This window comes from Schistocerca nitens, chromosome 10, assembly GCF_023898315.1.
Source record: "Schistocerca nitens isolate TAMUIC-IGC-003100 chromosome 10, iqSchNite1.1, whole genome shotgun sequence".
NCBI classification, from domain to species: Eukaryota; Metazoa; Arthropoda; class Insecta; order Orthoptera; family Acrididae; genus Schistocerca; species Schistocerca nitens.
This window is the reverse complement of record NC_064623.1, coordinates 148,595,381-148,614,581: the sequence shown is the minus strand read 5'-3', so window position 1 is coordinate 148,614,581 and position 19,201 is coordinate 148,595,381. Positions and strand designations below refer to the sequence as shown.

General features: G+C 39.2%; 1 protein-coding gene across 1 annotated transcript in view; it reads left to right on the top strand.

The window, feature by feature from the left end:
- The first annotated feature begins 10,986 nt into the window (after window positions 1–10,986).
- LOC126210092 (F-box/LRR-repeat protein 17-like) overlaps window positions 10,987–19,201 on the top strand; it is a 208,066-nt gene continuing 199,851 nt past the window's right edge. The window contains exon 1 of the mRNA XM_049939224.1: window positions 10,987–11,060. The gene's annotated coding sequence lies outside the window, so the exon portion shown is untranslated. The remainder of the gene's footprint in view (window positions 11,061–19,201) is intronic.

Here is a 19,201-nt window from a genome sequence, read left to right as displayed (position 1 = left end):
ATGATCACACTAAAAGGAAACTTGTGATTTTTTATTATTTAAAAGACAAATAATTGTTTTCTTCCTTAAGGATTTTGTTGTGAGGTGACATTATTCAAAGCAACAAAGAAAATATATTTGAATTTAAACGTAACAACAGTTGCCAAGGATGTACAGGTGTGTGTTTGTGGTATGATTTGGTAGAGGGAAATGGTTTGCACTCCTAGGCTGTGAGTGAAGGACCTCAAAGGATTAACTGTCTTCAGAGTCCCGTCTTGCCATATAAACTGTGATTTTTCCTAAATTGTAAAATCCTGTAGTTTCTGGAAAAGATTCCTACAAGAGTGCCTCGGTTTTTATTTTATTTATTTATTTTTTTAAATGGCTGTAGGTGATGTATTTCTCCATCTCTAATAGTTTTGCCCTCCTTATCATGATGAACTGCAATCAGTGTTTCTTCAGGTTTCCAGAATATCACCCATTGAGATAAAAATTTCCAATCTCTTTCCAGCCTCCATTGCCAGTTCAGACTTTCTGTGACAAGTATATTTTGCCTTCTTACTTCAGTTACCGTTGTCTGGTTTTACACAGCTCTCCAACTTAGTCTGTCCTCTGCTTTTCTCTTCATAACTGTATAACTTGTGTGCCCTACATCCCCTTGAAGCTGTTAATTGTAGTCAAGCTTGGTTTTTCTTCAAAATATTAATACATTTCTCAGAAAAGTTTTTCATGCTGTTACTAGTTTGTGTTTTATACTCTCTTTGTTTCTGACAGTGTCAGTTATTTTGCTGGACAAATACTAAAATTCATCTGCTGCAGGGTGACCAGTAGCAAATGGATCATTCTCAAATAAGCAGTAGTATGTTAATATTTAAGAAAAGGAAAATGTTATTTATTCAGTATCAGAAGTTAATGTTTGCTGTTATGTATATGGTCACTTACAAAAACTGTCATCCAAGTGGCAGCCAAACCGAAAGTTACTTATAAGTCAGGTCAACAGGCTTTTGTCAATAAAATCTGTGTTGGCCATCCGAACTACTATAATTGTGAAGACCGAGACAGATCGCCAATTGTACGAGATTCGACCTCCGGTGTGCCAGGAACAAATAAACATTTATTAAGAAAATAAATGGAGAATAGATAATTGATATGACCTGAGGCCAGTAACACCAGAGAATAGTTGACAAGGACTGTCTATAACCGCCAAGAAGTTATTGTTATGTAAGACATTCAGAAATTGTCATACGGTACACAGAGAATGAAACAAAATCCAGTGCCTCTCGCAGCTGGCATGCGAAGTCTTCGACAGCTGGTGTAAACACAGCAGCTGACAGTATATGACCATCTTGGTTGCTGTCAGACCCTCAGGAGGAGTATCTCAAAAAGTATTAACCCCGCAGCCCATGGAAGGTTAGATACTTACACAGTATAATTATTGAAGAAATGACATCAAATCCCTCCAACCCTAGTTGACTGGGTATAGTAACCGGAGTGGACCCATCTATAATTGTTATGTTCGACAGTGAAATCAATGCTGATGGCTGTTTTCCTGTTTTTTATTTACCGATTGGATTAATATTCACAGTGTCATGAAAATTTAAGTTTCCTAACATTTATTGTGGCATAATTATTTGTAGACAGAAATACCATGAATGTTGGTGGACTTCGTATGTACTATGTAGATTCAGTTAATGTAATGCAACACCATTGAAAAATTTATTTAAGTCAGATCTGTAGTGAAAATTTTCGAATTTTAAGTTAGTTGTCTTTATGTCAGTACGAGCGTGTTTATGAGCACCGAATAAATCTTTGTTTAAGCTATATTCAAAAGGCATTTATTCCTAACATTAAGTTCTTGAGTTTTCTTCTTGGAAGTAACGAAAAAGTGTGGTAGAAGACGCCAGTGAGGTCTCGTCACTCACAAAAGCAAAGTTGTGCAATGGGGAGGTGGGGAAACCTGAAGAATATAAGGAAATACACCCTTGCAATTGGTTGATTCCTTCAATGTTTGGCAGTGGCATTGGGGCGACAATTGGTTAATCCCATCAATGTTTGCCAGGAGCATTGAGGCAGAGGTGACAGGAGGTGAGGGTACTAGTGCTGCAATCGCACGGTTTCTACATTTATATATGTAACCATTTTCATCCATCACTATCACTTATTTTTTATTTCTGACATTCTGTTTTATGTTGTACCTATGACTGTTAAGATAACTTTGCTGTGGTGAGTGGTGTTGTGGAAGAGACAAAATAGTTCAGGTGCAGATAATTTCTTTCCCTTACGAATCAGTAATTTTGTGTGACAAAGAAATCACGATCTCCATGCCTGTAACTTCCAGCAGGATGGTGTCGGGAGTGATTTGTTTACTTTTTCGTCAAGGCATTTTTGTACAGTGATGGACGTTTACCGTTGCCAAAGGTTGGCGTTCAGTAACATTATGGCTGCTGTTACGTTACTTTCTTAGGAGTATGAGAGGTCACTGTTTATGAAATCAAAGTAAGTGTGCTACTGCAACTGTTAGCGTGTCAAGAAAATACAGTCAAGATGCTCTGATTGTAGACCATCTGTAGTGTATGCGCTGAAATGCTTGTACCGCTCCTGGATGCCATTCTTGACATCCTTCTTGGCTTACCCATACCTGCTTTCTACAAATTAGCCTTAGTAAATGTTCTAAATATCTGCTTAGAAAGCAGCTTTTGAAAATGACACACAGTCTGGTTCAGGCCTGTTTGTCAGATTGCACTGAAAGATAACTGTTCTGAAACCAGTGTATTAAAAGTGAGTGAATTGTTCAGTAGAGAACCACCCCTGTTTCTCTGAAAGCAATGACTTTGTAAAAGTTTCATGAGCAAGTCCAAATGAAGACATTCTAATTTTGTTTTATTATGTGGCTGTAGTTAGTTACATATTCCATAGATAATTTGAATGATCCCTTTAGTCAAAATGGTGTAGAATCTGTCAGTACACAGGATATGTAACTTATACATGATTAGTGTTAACAGTAATAAACATTTTCTAGCCATATTCATGTAACTACTTAAGAACTAAGTTCTTTTAATAGTCTACCATCTGCCAGTTCTTAAAAGAAAATTTTACGGTAGGATAGAAGGAGCTGTCCAGAAGAAATGAGTTTAGATTAGTATATTAATTATTTGAGTAGCTCAGTAACAAGCTTCTGCGAGTTGAAGTTTCCCTTTATGTGTAGCCTTACAAATATGGATCATTCTACCCTGCCTATTGACACCTCTTCATGTGTTACAAGTGATATCAGTTGTTAGTATGACTATATGTTGTAAGGACTGAACATAGTGGTTTTTTCTCCAAATTAGTTTTACACTGAAGGTTTTCAGCACAACGGGGACTGGAGGTATTAGGTCAATGCATTGTTTGTGTGTCATATAAACTGTACAATTCCCTTTGTGTTTCCTGTGCCCATTTGTTACCTTCTGACAACTAGGGTTAGAGATCTAACTTGTAAGATGCAGTGATCACTGCAGGCAGCACATCTGCAGCATCGACTGTTCATAGTTGTTACGATCTTCGGTACATTTTTGAGGAGACTGTGTTGTGAAAGATAATAGATAGACCAAAATAGTTGATATTTGGCTTTCTAGTGATGTGTTACTTATGGTGTTAAATTTTATTAGTGGACTGCAATTTTTGGTCAGTGCTTACATATTACAGTTCAGGAGAAATACCAATTAAGTATTTTTAATGCAGTCATTTCCCTGTGACAGTTTCCAAAATGGCCACTAGTGAAAGTGTAAAATATTTTCACATAATAATGGACATTCAGTAATTCTCATCATTCTGCCTGAACAATATATCTTAGCTGAATTAATGAACAGAAGCTACTAACAGGTGGCAACCATGATTTCCCAAAACAACTACAGTTTTTGTTTCCTTCAAACATATGTTGTCAGCACCACAAGTGCACAGAATTTTCATAAACATTGTCATACAACATTTTATTGCACTTAGTTCCCTGCACTGGTTAAAAAAATCATAGGGACTAGGAGTACTTGTCAAGTATTGTGGTTTGTTCTCAGTGTGGAAACTTCGCGTACTCTGAAAGTGAGCAACATTTCAAACAAGTTTAAAAACTTATAAACAAAACAAAAGAGCTTTGTCAATATGCCTCAAGGCACAAGGATACTGTTAAGAGATGTATTCTAGTATTATTATTATTATTTTACATTTAAGGCCATGGCTTTGGTATTACGCAAGAAACTGGCTGCTAAAAATGCAATAGATCTCAGAATTGACAGTGGAATGATGTTCTTGGATGAACACTTGAATTTAACATTTTTTGTGAAGTGTGAATATTGCCATCAAGGTAGTAATTGGAAAAACTGTGAAGAGCACTGTGTATATTTAGCGTTGGGATGACAAAGTTTTCTCCCCTACTTTCTGTAATCTTACAGGCACATATTTGTTCAAAAAACAAACTTATTGTAAGGGTCTGATACAAATTGCCATTTCTCGAAAGAAACCAAACCAGATAAATCAATAGTGAGTATACTGGAAGATCTGCATGTACTGTTAGTATAGGCTCATCCTTTGGAGAAGAAAGTTTTCAGCTGTTTTGGGGGAAAAAGGATCGGCATTGTCTGTTGACAACAGAAGGGCCTGGAATATCTATCTATCTCCCCCACCCCCACTCCCTCTTTCCGTTCCCCTCATCTGAGTCTCCAGGTATATTTAGTGATATTTTCTTTTGTATGTATTACATTGTGTGTGTGTGTGTGTGTGTGTGTGTGTGTGTGTGTGTGTGTGTGAATGTAGATGGCCATTGTCAGAGTCAGTGAAATTCTTGTGTTTATCACCGCATTGTCCATCCTACATTGGTGTTTTCATTATTTCTTTTCATTTGTGGATATGGACATTCTTAACTGATGTTTGCTGCCCATTTTCCATTCACATATTTCTACCAGTGGCAAGCAGTAAAGCAATTATGATGTAGAGCTGCTTACTTGCTGCCTAGTGCCAGCTGAGGCGTACCAGTACTCTCGTGTACATGCGCCGCTGTGGTCTCCTGCACACCTGTGTGTGCTGTTTCACGTAAACTGCTGTTCCACAGTGCTGTTACTGCTTGTAGGCAAGACACTGGAAGTCAGAATTGTTCATGTTGGGGGTCACCTGGCTGTTTCTGTCACCCCTCTAATCTTCCTCCTGGAGGTAAGAGGCAGTTTCATCAATACGCTGGCATCTCAAACTTCTATCTGTCTGCCACACTCAACCTGGTAATCTGCCACTGCTGACTTCTTGTGTTGTCATAGTCACGTATATCTTTCATGTTCAGATATCCATAGCTAATGGGTTGCCCCATCTCACCTACATACATGAGTTTGCACTCTCACCTGGTTTCATAAACTCTAGCAGCATTGTAGCTTGTCAACTGAACCTTTTGTTGAGCCAAGAACATCATCTGTTCTGTTGCTGCTTCGAAAAACCGACTAGATACCTGCTCAGGAGAAAATTTTGGCCACATGTTCAGCGCCCCCCTGAACATGTGGTGGTAGTGGGATGTTTTGTGCTTCCTTCTGGACTTCATTATTGCCTTCATGCTTTGCCACCATAGTTTTATCTAGCAGTCTCAACCTATCCAAGAAATCTACCGGAGGGTTTGGGGTTCAGCCTTCAAATGTTCTTCATTGTTTATCCTGTGGGCTCTCTTGGTTAAAGTGGGCAGGTTAGATTTCTTCTGCATAAGGTGATGGTGGGAGGAGGCATTTAGGTACCTTTCAGTGCTGGTGGCCTCTCTATATACTCTATGGCCAAGTCTACCCCATGGCTTTCAGTAAACCTACAAATTAAGGAAAGGCATTCTCTTCTATCTCCATAGTGAACCATGGACCTTCCTGTCAGTGGGGTGGCTTTCATGCCTCAGCAGTACAGATAGCTGTACCATAGGTACAACCACCAGTAGTTGCAGGGGCAAGAGTCTTGATGATTGACTGATGTGGCTAATTTTTCCCAAAGGCATGGACCTCTACTGTTTGCTTAAATGATGACTGCATCCATTTGGGTAAAATATTCCAGATGTGAAATGGTCCCCCCATTCGGATCTCCAGGCGGAGACAACTCAGGTGGATGCCTTCATCAGGAAAAACAAAATCTGCGTTCTGTGGAACAGAATGCGGAATGTTACACCCCTTTATCAGGCAGGTAGGCTAGAAAAATTAAATAAGGAAATGGATTGGTTGAAGTTAGATATAGTGTGAATTAGTGAAGTTTGGTGGCGGGAGGAATAGGACTTGCAGTCATGTGAATACACGTTTATAAGTACAAAATTAAATAGGGGCAATGCAATTAACAATGAGTAACAAAACAGGAATGCGGGTAAGCTACTATGAAGAACATAGTGAATGCAATAATGCAGCCAAGATCCACATGAAGCCAACACCCACCACAGTTGTACAACTTTATATGCCAACTAGTTTCGCAGATGATGAAAAGATTGAAGAAGTGTATGACAAATTAAAAGAAATTATTCTGATAGTTAGGCGAGACAAAAATTTGATAGTGATGAGAGACTGAAATTAGATAGGCCTAGTAGGAAAAGGAACAGAAGGAAAACCAGTAGGTGAATATGGACTGGGGGAAAGTAATGAAAGAGGAAGCCACCTGGGAGAGTTTTGCACAGTGCATAATTAAATCATTGCTAAATTTCTTTAAGAATCATAAAAGAAGGTTGTACGCATACAAGAGGCCTGGAGACACCGGAAGGCTTCAGATTGATTATGTAGTGGTAAGACAAAGACATAAGAACCAAATTTTGAATTGCGAGATATTTCCAGGGGTAGATGTGGATGACAAATTATTGGTTATGAACTGTAGATTAAAACTGGAAAACTGACAGACAGCACAGCAAAAAGTGAAAATAAACAGAAAATGTTTCTCTTTGACAACTCCTCCCATTCTGCAGATTATCTATTACTGTAATGGGTAAATGGTGATGGGCAGGAATTATTGACTAATGTATGCCTGTCTTTAGTTAGGAAATGATAAAACTAATAAATGATGAGCACGGAGGCATATTTACAAAAGGGTGATGTCAATATACAAGACTCAGTACACATCATTACGGTTTATCATGCAACTGATACTTTGAACATGAAACTCACTAACTATTTGTATATCACATAGCATTGTTTAGCCTTATATACTTTGAAAAACTCAGAATGAAACTCAAAAGTAAAATCAAGCAGATGATCAAAGTAGGCATACATTCCAATTGAACTAGATTTGGGTATTCTTGAAAAACTCACAATGTTACTAGTTAGAGTTACTGGGGCGGGGGAGGGGGGAAGGCAAATACACTACTGTTGGAAAGGTAGGCCTACATCTTACACAGGTTAGACTATCATTACTAAAAAAACTTAGGCCTACTTAGAAACATGTTATAGCAAAATATCCATTTGACGGGGTCTTAAGCGATTTAGATCATTGCCTTACTTGCATTTATAGAATTCCACAATTCTGGAAGATGTTTAAAAAATGTACTTTTTTACCATGTAAAATGCTATACTTGCCCACACACTGAATCATGCACCATATGTAAGATTTCAAGGGTCGACAGAAGCGTCCGATCCCACGCGTCGGCTTTGACCCGTGACGTAAGGGTGTTGTGTGTGACGTCATGACGGCGCGGAGTTTGGTTTGAGTGTGGCTGTCTCCAGTTCTGTTTTATCTTATTTTATTTACTTTTCTGATCTGTTCGTTCTATCTCGTGAGATTTTTTTTTTAATTTAAAAACACTTATTACTTATTTTAATTATCTGTTTCCTCCAATTTCTGTTTTAGTTTATTATATTTATCTTTCTGATCTGTTCGTTCTATCCCGTGAGATTTTTTTTAAAAAAAGACAAAAAACACTAATCAGCTGCTGAAGCATCTTTATCTTCTATGGGTTGCAGGGGTTCCAACCCCTGGGGATGTCTTCACTTACACGTTGTTGCTACGCAAGGCGTCTAAATTTGTTTATATTTAGTTTGCCCCCCACCCAAAACACATATCCCGTTAGTGTCACTAGGCTTCTTGTGGAAAGGTGTGTGTTTGTTTTTGTTTCCGCCATATTTGTGACGTCATGGGTCAAAGCAGACGGGCGGGATCGGATGCTTCCGTATTTCCGATTTCAAAGTGAGAAGACATCTAAACTACAGTGAGACTAATGCCTGCCAATCTAATAAAACAAGAACAATATTATGCAGGAAGGTGCATATCTATGCAATTGTTTCTTTGAAATTTCAGTAATCATTCACTTTGAAATAATGTACACAAAACTAGTCACCATCAAGATATATAAAATAGATTCTTCTAATGCAACTCATGACTGAGCAACCATTATTTATTTCGATTACAAGGCAAGATGCGGACCTATTCTTCACCTGTTGCATGCTGAAGTTCGTAAATTTTTCATCTAGTTGCCACACAGAAGATAGACTGCAAGCCCTGATTCTTTCCTCACTGCACAAGTTTATGGGCTAACAAAGAACAAGCAGTTTTGTTTCTTTTTTTGCAAATGTAAACATTAAAAATGTGTGCCTGAGTTGAAAATGTGACGAACAAGATGCAGTAGTAGTACACAAACAAGCATTGCTTCCAGAGTTGGTTGGTTTGTAGATTAAAGATACTAAACTGCAAGGTTATCAGTCCGTTTTAGGAGTTCGAGCGTCATTTGCTATTGATACAAACATAGTAAAAGTGAAATAATACGCATTACAAAGCCACCATTTTCACATTACATAATTCTTGGTTAATCAAGTTACATCAACGAGGCCACATTACTGGATCAAATACACGTTCAAGAACAGAAAAAACGTTCGAAATTGCCTTCCTTACACTATGTTATTCATGTACGGACAGTAATTTTTAGTATTTAAATCAGCTGTTGTGTGCACACGACAAACATAATGGACAAGAAACCATCGCAAACGGTAGTCTGCTAATGGGTTAGTCTGTTTAAAGCCGGTATTACACGACGGTCCGCCGCGAACGGTACTGGTCTGTCGCGACAGCCATCTAGCGGTAGAACGGGTGAAACTACGAAAATTAGCAGACACATTATCCGCGCGCCGGAATAGAGAGCAGTTCTAAATTCCCGTCAACCCGCGCATGCGTACTAGGCTGCGAAACTTGCGCATGCGCAGAAGCGGGTACCGCAGTGCTTTCTGCTTGTTGTTTGTTTATGGTTGTGTGTGTAGAGGCAAATTACAGTTTTTCATGTTGGAGATTTTTTCGCATTTTTTGTCAGTAAGCAGGTTTTCATAAATGCAGTTAAAAATAGTATTTTTTTGCCAGTTGACTTTCTTTTATACTAGCTGTTTGTGAACGCTTATTGTTCTATTTATTTTGGTCAGTATGTTGCTGCTGAATTGAAGAAATTGAAAAATCCAGCAATTAAGGCTGACGTGAAATTGAATGTCATGAAATGTATCATGGATGGCATACGTATAGAACTCTGTAACTAATTTTAAAGTTAAGGCATTCCATTACATTGATGAGTTATTTTTAAATAAAATATTGCCTTTTGTACATTATTACTGTTAAAAGTTTTACTTCTTAACGGCTTCCCACTGCCATAAAAACATAACCTGTTGTACTAAAGAATTCACAAAATTTTTCGCGCACTTCCCTGGCACACTGTGACGTGCGATTTCCATTCTGCTGGGGTATGCTAGAGAGAGATTTCTCTCCTCGCCAGGAACCATTGTTTATGGTGCACAAGTCTGTGTTTTCTGTATCAGCAGGTGTCAGATATGTGGTGTCTGCCTCTTCAATCAAGTAGTTGTGCAGTATGCATAAAGTCTGAACAGTTAGTTCCACTTTCTCAACAGGTAGTCGAATTGTACTGAGAAGAACTCTGAAGCGGTTGGCCAGAATTCCGAAAGTGTTTTCCACTACTCGCCTTCCTCTTGACAATCTGTAATTAAAAATCTGTTTGGACTTCTGGTTCTGGCAGTGTCTATAGGGTTTCATGATATATGGCTCCAGGTGAAAGGCATCATCAGCAAGAATCACATATGGCACTTCAATGTTTGTGCCAGGAAGTGATTTTTGCTGTGGTACCTTCAACCAGTTTTCCCTAAGTGCACTGCTGATCAGGCTGTTTGCATACACCCCACCATCACTCACTCTTCCATTGCAGCCAGACTCTTAAAAGATTCCCCAGTCGCCAGGAACCGTAATGTTACATCCAGCCTGCAACGTAGCAGTGCACGTAACGAAATTGTCTTAGACATCTTGGTTGGTATGATCACAAAACGTATAAACATACAATTCTTACCTTCGAGAAGGTGAGATAGCCTCCCTCATAACTGTGTCACACTTTTTGATTCTATCTTCTATCATAGACAGCAGCTTCTCGAAACAGACCATGTCCATCCTAACGAAGTTCCGAAATTCTTGCGGATCTTCGGGCCTCAGTTCTTTCACTAAAAGTGAATATATTCCCCTGCCTTCGTCACTTCTTTTCAGCCATGGTCGAACCCAAGAACGCCTGGCTTTTCGTTTTCGTCGCCGTTCTGCCCTAATCTGAAGATTTACTGCCATTGCCAGGGCAATAGCTTCAAAAACAAGTGGATCTTCCATATGTAATATGCTGTATAAATGTAAATTTCGATATACATATATCAGTGTAATCAAGTGTCGTAACATAAAAATAGTGAGTCTGTAATTCAGAACAGTTGTAACCTACATAAGAGAAAACAATTACTTAGTAAATAACGGTAAAGAAAACAATTTCTTATTAAATACGAACCTTGAGCTCACAGAAATAATTTGAAAGTATCGAGTGTATCATACACTCGTTCCTGAGTTGCTCGCGGTAGAACGGACGACTTTACAAGACAGCACACACTTACGTTTTCTTTCCGCGCGCGTATCGTCTGCTGCTCGCGAATATCGTCTGCTACTGCGCATGCGCACTAGGTATATCCCGCGTGGACGGTGTAATAGGTCGGACGTGATCCAGTATGTAGTTACAGGTATGCACGCTAGGGGCGCTGGTGCATAGGCGGAATTGGGAAATCGGTTTACGAAATCCGGCTTTGGGAGCCCCATGTAATCAGGATGACAGCGTAAGTCTAAAGCGCCACCTCCCTTTTTTATTACCTCCATCCCACGAACTGTCAACAGTCATGCGCTTTTCGGCTTAATCAACTTTGCCGAAAGACTTGTAACAGAGGTGGCAACACTGATTAGCGCTTTGGTCGGCAACTGTGTTTGATTTTCAACTTTTTCCCAAGACGCTAAGACAGTGAGAGGGGGTACAAAACAAGGGGAATCAAGGGGAAATCATTTCTGCGAAAATATGACGTATAGGATAGCACGAAGTTCGTTTTCCGGCGTAGTGAAACCTTTTGCAAGGTGGCACAAAGTGTTTGTAGATAGTTTGCAGTTGTATTGCGTCATAAGATAACAGACGGCAAGTGTACGCTGGTTGAATGTAGTTAGTTGACAATCCGAAACCAAATTAGTTTTAAGAATTATCGAAACGTTTTGGTAGTCAGGTTAGCGTTGTTATAACTAACTAAGAATGACAAAGTTGCGAAGTGGAATGTAGTGTTAATTTCAATATTGGACGATTCTGTTATTTAAAAATGTTTCGATGAAAATGGGGTATTAATCTTAAGGAACTTCGCCGCATTTCCCCAACTTGGGCATGTTAAACCCTAACCCAAGCACTTGGGTGACAGGTGTCACTTTCAGACGAGTTGTTGGCTTTTGGGAACGTGCCTTTCAGAAGTTGAATGGTTACTATTTGTGTTTGTTGTGATTGGTGTAGCACGCTTGTGTTTACCGTCTACGGTTCGCAAGAAATAAATTCTCTCAGTAATAGAATGTTTGGGTAACAATTGCCAACATTTAAACAAAATGTGGGTCCCGACCTACTCACACTCAATATTAGAAACGATCACTGTAACTTCATGGAGGACTGAGGTTTGCCAGCAAATTTCAGTCATTCAGTGACATCTCTCCCTACTGCAGAGTTTAAGGCCAGATAAAGATAAAATTTACTGCTTGCCCATGCTACTCACTAGATAAGTGTCTCAGCGTTGCACTTACCAGTGAAAATTTTTTATGTGATTCATTGTTGTGTATTAATATCATTTAATTACATCGTTTATCACTTATTTTTGTTTCATTCGTGCCGCAGTTAAATAATGCAGAATGTGACAAAGATGCTAAGTTAAAATGTTTCTCCCTCCAAAGCAATTTACTTTGCAAACCTGTCTTTTCATATCACAGTATGTTTTAAAATATAATATGTTACAAAGATACTCATGAAATGACCTGACAAGTTCAGAAATGTGATCTCCATGTAGTTTGCTGTGGGAAATAATAATAATAATATTAAATCTTTAGTGCATATCAGAGTCACATAAATACTGAATAGATTCATCCTTGTGGATAAAGTTAATATAGTTATATGGTATATTAGTAAAAAAAAAAGGGGGGCAGAAAAAGAGGTAAATATTGTCTATATATATATATATATATAAAATGGGGTATGTTCCACTTAAGATTGCGAAATATTATGTTTGGATTGTGAAATATTATTTGAACATCTCTTAATGCCATGCATCAATACTGGATCAGGAAGCACACGAGATTGCTACTGACAGGTCACATGCCACCAACAGTACATATCTGAAGGTTCATAAAGCAGCTACTGACTGCTTTTATAAGGTTATGCAAATATAGTTAGAGCATCATTGTTCATGGAAAATTAAATGATGACTTCCTGTCAGATAGCTGTGATCAAGCATTAATACTAGGTCTGGATTATTTGCCATGTGAAATTACCAACAGGAATTGAAGGAGTTAATGCAACAGCCGTAGAAGGAGGGTGGGTGAGTATTTAATGTCGTCTACATTGGGGTAATTAGAAATGGAGCACATACTTGGAATGTTTCAGTAATGGAGAAGGAAACATACCCACATTGGGTTGAGTGATTTAGGTAAATCACAGAAAAACAGCCATATGGGATATGTTTTTAGACTCATCACATCCACAGTTCATCTGATTGTAATGGGCAAATGTACACAGTAAAATATGTGTAATAGTTAAATATAGATCACAGAATAAAAGTCTTATGGCCCAGAATCATGAACAGTGATGCAATCATAGTTGTTTGAGAGAAGTTACATAAACGAGAATAAGAAATGGATAATTCATGTGGTTAAAGAATGTAGTTCAAGAAGAGACCATTACCTGCTTGTGAAGAAAAGCTGTACTCTGTAGTTGAAACTCCATTACCATTAGTATTCTAAACTCATCCAGACCATTGTTAAAAAGGAAAAGCAGAACATAGACATAAAGCTAAAAAATTAAAACACTAAAAAATGTGACTGCAGCAGTGTTGAATAATACGAGGTTTGTCCAGAAAATACGTATAAAAGTTGAATAATGTCTTTATGTTACAAGTTGCAGTCACTGCCAGGTGGGACTACTGCTGTAATCAATCCCAACAATGCTCAGTTCGAGTCAGAGCACTCTGCGTGAAGGTGGGCGTGTGCGGCAGCTTGTTGACAGTTACCCTTTTTCCTGCCATCGGCATGGAGCTCTCTCTGATTGAGTAACAGCGCGTCAACATCTTCTTGCAAAGCTAGGCAAGAATGGCCGTGAGATTTTTGAGTGTTTGAAACAGGTTTACGTAGACAATTCTCTGAAGGAACCAACCACGAACAAGTGGTTAAAAAGGTTCTGGGATGGCCGAGAAGAAGTGAACGATGACCATCGCCCAGGACGCCCGTTGACATAGAGTTCAGATGCAAATGTGGAATGAATTCGGGCTTGTGTTCTTAAAGACCGTAGATTGACAGTCAGAATGATTGCTGACGAGCTGTCAATCCCCAAAACAATCGTTCACGAAATCCTGACACAAAAACTTGAATTGAAGAAATTGTGTGTGAAAATAGTACCGAAGCTCTTGATGCCAGAACAGAAAGCAAAGAGGGTCGAGTGCTGTGAGGATTGGTTGGAAGCAGAGGAACGAGGGGACTTTCTCAACCGAGTCATCACTGGAGACGAGTCCTGGTTTTATGAATTCGATGTGGAGCTCAAATTTCAAAGCAAGGAACGGAAACTAGCAGGAGAACAGAGAACAAAAAAGTCGCAAAAATCAAGGTCCAATGTGAAGACAATGTTGATTGTTTTCTTTCATTCTAGGCGCATTGTTCACAAGGAATTTGTCCCTCCCGGCCAGAGAGTGAACGGAAATTTTTACGTTGAAGTTCTGACACGTCTCAGAGCTCGTGTGGCCCGAGTTCGACCGGAGTTGGCAAAAGGGGGCAGGTGGATCCTTCATGATGACAATGCGCCCGCTCACACGTCGCTCGTTGTGCGCGAGTTTTTGCCCCGAAGCTCAATCACCGTAACAGACCACCCGCCTTATTCACCCGATTTAGCCCCGTGTGACTTCTTCATGTTCCCGAAATGCAAAATGGTGCTTCGGGGACGGCACTTGCGAGATGTGGAAGCCATCAAGGCGGAAACGACACGGCAACTGAACAACGTCACAACTGAAGACTTTCAGCAATGTTATTAACAGTGGAAACGGCATTGGCAGAAGTGTATCGCATCTCAGGGCGAGTACTTTGAAGGAAACCATATTGTAATACCCGAATCATTGTAAAATAAAGTTATTATTCAACTTTTATAGGTATTTTCCGGACAGACCTCGTATTAAGTAATAAACCATCAAAACTAGCACTCCTAATGAACTTCAGCGTTCAAAAAGTTGGTGTGACAGAAATCATGACGCTTTCAAATCATTTGCCACCAACTTCAGTTAGTATTCCTCTGTGACAGCAAACAGAGCGCCCACTAACAACCCCAAATACAGATGCATTGAATTTACTTGTGCAGACACTGTATGTATTGCAACAATACACCCCCTAAAGTGATTACGAGCACAAAATAGTTTTAATTTGCTGACACTGACGATATTTGGAGCAGAGTATTGAAAGTCTGATTCTGACTTTGTATAATTACCCATAAGCAGTCTTAGTTATCAATCAGCAGCTGCCCGCCGCTGTGGTCGAGCGGTTCTAGGTGCTTCAGTCTGGAAACGCGGTACTGTTACGGTTGCAGGCTCGAATCCTGCCTTGGGAATGGATGTGTGTGATGTCCTTAGGTTTTTTAGTTTTAAGTAGTTCTAAGTCTAGGGGACTGATGCACTTGGATGTTAACTCCCATGGTGCTTAGAGCCATTTGAACCATTTGAAGTCAGCAGCTTGGGGCTGCATTGGTACTTTAACACTTTTGCTGCAGCATCGGTACAGGCGTGCAACTCTCCAGTGCGGCCCGGCAAGTGCGAGTGCGGGCTGGCAACACTTGAGTGCGGGCCGGTAACACACTGAAACAGCTGGTACCACTCGGAGCCAACGCTCCTAAGCACACCTGAGCTACAGGCTGACGTCAAGATCTTGTAAGATCTGTAGGATCATGTTCTATACTGACCTAATGATGACACCTTAGGAGCATTACTTCAAATAAGCTTCGACTGTGTTGTGGTCATGTTTTAAAGTCTTCTATCTGATACCTGTAGGGGTCACAGGCATCATTCAGATGTCCGTGATTTGTTGATAATGTAACAAAAAATACAATTTCGATTCCAAAACGCATATTCTTAAGAAGGAAAAAGAAAGGAAAAAAGAAACTGGATTCATTTGAAATCGTATTTACTTTAAATGCGCATTTTTAAGATTGACTCTGATATAAGGTCATCAATTTAGTAGCATGTTTGCTCCTGGTGTGAGAGAATTAGCCGTCTACATTTATCATAGATGCCCAGTGGATGCCCGGATGTGTAGAAATTAGTAAGTGAAACACTTTTCCTGCTCCTTTTCACATTGGAAGGTCCATTAACTGCCATTACGAACAATATACATTCAGTAACTGACCACACAAAACAAAAGTTTACACGCTTTGATGCTAGCTTAGACGCTGCAACTAGTCTGAGTAATCTGACAGTGAGCGCGGACGCTTATAAGCGTCAGCCGCACTGGCTCGTGGCTTGTTGTGACGCTTATGAGTGTCAGCTGCAGCGAAAGTGTTAAACATCTCTAAAAGTCATGGCTGCTGATAAATTTCGTCATTTTCAAGATTAAAAAACTGTTGTAGAAATGACAGTTATGTGGGAGTTTGCTTTAATGGATCTTTGACTGTAAAAGTGTCAACTCTCGTCTTCACAAGTAATAGTTTGAGCTTGGCGGTGGGGGGGAGGGAGGGGGAAGCTAAGTACTTACAGCAGTATTCTTGTAAACAGTAGTCAATTTTTTGTAAAGCACTATTTGTATAGAACAGCTGTGACTTCCCATCATTATAGATGATTAAGATAGCTTATTGCATCTCTGCATTGAACTTTCCACATATTATTGCAACATAATAAGGGAGTGTGTATAGGTATGATTAGGAACAGTGTTGATATATTATTCCAGTTCTTACAAACACCTTCAGTCTGTCTCATGTTTGTGGTACATATACTGCTGAGTGGAAGTAAAATTTAGTTCAGGCAATACCCAGGAATCATAATTCAAAAATACAAGGCACCTATAGACAGATTAGCATATTGCATGCAGTATTTGAGCCTCGGAGTACATTCTTCATGACCAGCTGACAGACTATCTTAAAACAACCACGATAAATATCAAGCAGGCCTTGGAAATGAGCATAGTAAATCAACTACATTAATCAGTGTGACTGACAAAATCAAACATACTTTTGGACAGGTGTAAAGCAATCATTTTAACAACTTGATTGCCACATGTGTTAAACATAACCCAGGGAAAATTTTGTCTGTGTGCCACATGAACCCATGAGCGAGTGCGTGGTGTACTTTGCATACATGTAAAGAGTAGATTTCGTTATGTTACCATGGTAAACATGTATGGGCAAACTCAAGACTTTAATCTTAGTTTAATTAAACAGTGATAAAATAAACTTACGTAATATTAGCTAAGACACTGCTTTCATTGAGTCACTGATTACACGGACAAGTATTACCCCACAGTAATAACCCATTTGAAGCATTAAACAGCACAGTTGCATCAGATCCCAGCCAATCACTTATTCAGTTACTAATTCTCTCACAGACAACTGCTTCATTGTATGATTTTGCTGCTAGCTCATAATCTGGGTCTTTTTCTCATACGGAATGTAAATTTTTTTCCCACCTAGCTCACTCTTTATTATATATTGCTGCTGCTTACTTGGACATATGACAATACAATTTATCACTTTGTTAGCTGAGCAACCAGTAATGAAGGAATAGGCATGGGCTCGCCATTGCAAAAACAACATTGGAATGGTGCAAAACACTTTTATTTGCAGTTGGTGCACTTTATACGTAGGCCCGCCCACTCGAAGGTTAAGTAAATACGACTCACAGGTACATTTTCATTAAAGCTTCATGAAATAAAATTTCCCCAGGGCATCAGGAACCTCAGTATGCCATGACAGCCAGACTGTTGCTTGACCTCAGCAGAGCCTTTGTTCTGTGTATTATGAAAATGAAGCAGCTGAATTTATGAAAGAGAGAAGTACTGTGGCTTGACAAATATCAGTAAATCCTTATTGGATCAGAGAAGATGTCATGGGAACATATTTGCTGAGTTCTCTGGGTTTCTGTTAGTATCACATTACTTTCCTTACTGTACATCAATGATTTTGCATCTGTGCAACGTTTTTGTAACTACTACTTCTATGTCGACAACATCTAGTAATATCTTTGTGCCAGTCATAACAACATTGCTGCTGGTATATCAGTTATGATGGAAGACTTTTGTTCATTTTCACAATGGGTACAAAACTTTGGTTGTAAACTAAATGCTGAGAAGTTGCAGACAATCCTCATATGACAACAAAAGTTTGTCACTGGACCTTTTTGTGAAGTGATTCCCCCAATAATCTTTGATATCCAGTTACCTTATCCAAAATAGTGAAAGTTCTTAGTGTAATTGTGCATGAACATCTACATTGGGAAGAGTAAAGTATTGCACTGTGTTTGTGATAGTTTGTAGGAAATCTTTCTCTTGTCTTCTTGCAATATGGTGGGATTTCCTTTGTGGAACAGATATATTTCTGGTAAGAGAGGACTTCTCTATACCTGCAGTTATTTACTTTTTTTTTTACTGGCCATTGCAGCCAATGTGGATACTTTCGAAATTTAATTTAAATATTACAGAACTTAGAGAATTTTACATCTGCATTGTTATGTGTATAAACTTCAGCCCCGCTTTGGTCTAAAAATGCTCTTGAAAAATGAAAGCCCCCCAAAAAGGTCTTTTGTACATGTGTAGTCTCATGAGCTTTTGCGAGACAGCTTTTATTTTTATTAATTAGCTGAAATGATCAGCATCTAAAATCTTTCGCATGTACAACACTGTGTTCCCCATCTCTGCTTGTAACTTGCAACAACATGATTGATTACTATTTTAGGTTATCGGTACACACAAAGAATGGTTATTCCTTTTTTTTCCATCGTTTGGTAGTTCAATACTTGAAATTTCAAAATGTCTCATCGCTAGCTGTGGTAATGTCATGTCTGGGTTTGAATTGTGAAGCCTTTCTGAGATATGTGCATGATCCTCTCCATTTTAAAGAAGTCCAATAATAAGAGCTTATCCTTTCATATCAGGATGATGTTACTTGTTGGATTTCTGGATCTCTGTGCTTGTGTTTGTGTTGCAAATTACTGTATATTTTAAGGACTTAAGTTCAATCTAATATTGCTGTATTTTATTATTTATTGTCTGAATATTCTGAAGAAAGATTGTTTGAGCTGTATGAATTCCAATATTGTGTAACCTTGTGTCCCCTGTCTGATTCTGATTTTTAACAAACAAGCTTTGTGCTGTGATGGAGACTATCTTTTGTGAGCTGACTGTAGAAGTTTTTATGTTAACTGTCAAATTTTTCAAGCAGAGGCACCTTTTGCCTTTTTTTTTAATACCCATTCCTCCAAACAGTGACATGCGTGACCTGAGTTCCACCTACTGTGCTCTCCTAATTTGCTCACCCATCCTCCCCTTGCAGTCGTGTGAGCTGCAGGCCCGACGTTGTGAAGAGCCAACTGTCAGTAGTCCCAATTGGTACCAGTACAACATGCCCCGAGTCACCTGGCACAAGTGCCATCCTCAACCCTGCATCCAGCACTATTAAGGCATGGCCACTTGTGGCACTGGAACAATTCAGCAAAGTGCACATTGGTGT